Here is a 1,182-nt window from a genome sequence, read left to right on the forward strand (position 1 = left end):
CTTCCCCCTCCTTCTCCGTGGTGACTTCCCTCCAGCTCCCGCCTCACGACTCCTCCCGCTTGCCCCCCTCTCCTCTGACGTGGACGAGATTTTGTCCTCGTCACCTTGCTGACCTTTACGAGCGTTCCACCTCACTCTGGAAAGCCATGACCTTGAAGACGGTCGACCACTGAGCCCAACCCTCTGTAACTTCAGCTAGCGCCTCATGGAAACACATGCACACATGCACGCAAAATACACACACAGCACACACACATATACATAAATCCACACACACAGAAGCATGCACCCGCAGTACACAGCGCACACGATACACACATGCAAGCATGGGCACGCGTGTATACACACAATGTACATACTATGCACACACACCTCGACACCGGTGCACACAATACTCACACGCACATACGTGGGCACATGTACACACAATATCAACTCACCTCACTGTCATGAGTGGATGCCGACTGATTGTGACCCTGTAGGACCGGGTAGAGCTGCCCCTCTGAGTTTCCAAGACTGTCGCACTCCACAGGGGCAAAAAGTTCCATCTTTCTCCTGGGAGGTGGCCTGTGGTTTTGAACTGCTGATCTTGGGGTTATCCGCCCAACACAATGGGAGCTGCTACACTAACACGCACAATTCATGTGCATACACATAAAAATGCACACACAACACACTTGCACACTATACGCACGTGCACACACAATACACCGAATATACTCATACATGCATACAATATACACGCCTACATGTACACTCTCACCCATGTGTGCACATGCATATACATATGTATGCACATGCAGGACCTACACGCACACTGATGCACACACAGACACACACAAACACCCACACTCCTTTCCACACTCACTCGTTCCAGGATGTGCTGGCCAGGGTGCCAGGGTGTGCTTATCCCAAAGGCCTCCCCCAGCACTGCACAACTGATCAGCCTTTATCACGGCCACCACCTGAGGAGAGATACCAGACCTGCTTCTCTGCATTCCTTGGGATCCTCCCTTCCCGGAGGCAGGCCCTCCTGGACCCCCTCAAAGTTTGGTAAATGGATGAATGAGGACCTCCTGAGGGGGTTTTGCAGATAAGGAAACCGAGGCACGGAAGAAGTCCACAGGAAGTCCACAGCGTGGAAACCCAGGCACGGAAGAAGTCCACAGGAAGTCCACAGCG

This window comes from Echinops telfairi, unplaced genomic scaffold (assembly GCF_000313985.2).
Source record: "Echinops telfairi isolate 266 unplaced genomic scaffold, ASM31398v2 ScPeMD7_7412;HRSCAF=8450, whole genome shotgun sequence".
Taxonomy (NCBI): Eukaryota; Metazoa; Chordata; class Mammalia; order Afrosoricida; family Tenrecidae; genus Echinops; species Echinops telfairi.